Raw genomic sequence first — 564 nt, 5'->3', positions numbered from 1 at the left:
TTCATTCTTCTTTGCTCTGGATGAGGAGAGATCCATCACTGCATCTAGATGGCTGCTTGCAAGGTTTAAGATCTCAGATGCTCCTTGCCAAAGTAGGATGTAGAACAATGTTTTATGTAGTATGTTATGCTAATTGAGCTTAATACCCCCTGAGACTATGGTCCCGAGAACACACAGGTCCAACTACTCTCTCTCTCTCTGGAGGGCTGGCTGTGCCCAAGAAGTGACTACAAATTTGTCCCTTGTCAGCTCTACTATACACCTGGGAATTCTTACAGAACATAGCAATACACTTGTAGAAACATTGTCTACTAACCCTATACATAGTCTTGGGCACACTCCCCCCTGCATAAACATACCTAATAGTTCAGTCTGTCCACCCATCTATCCACCCGTATGTCCATGTTTGCTTTCACTGACAATGCAGTACTGTATGTGCAAAAGGGTTCATCTTTGTTATCTGTACCTTCCACACACGTCTCTATGTCTTCCTCTTCCTCAACGCCACTGTGTTAATCACTCACATTCTATACATTGCCCCTCTCTTCACTCAAATCAATACTT

This window comes from Orycteropus afer, unplaced genomic scaffold, assembly GCF_000298275.1.
Source record: "Orycteropus afer afer isolate SDZICR_OR568_19922 unplaced genomic scaffold, OryAfe1.0 scaffold00834, whole genome shotgun sequence".
Lineage (NCBI taxonomy): Eukaryota > Metazoa > Chordata > Mammalia > Tubulidentata > Orycteropodidae > Orycteropus > Orycteropus afer.
This window is presented reverse-complemented; position numbering follows the sequence as displayed.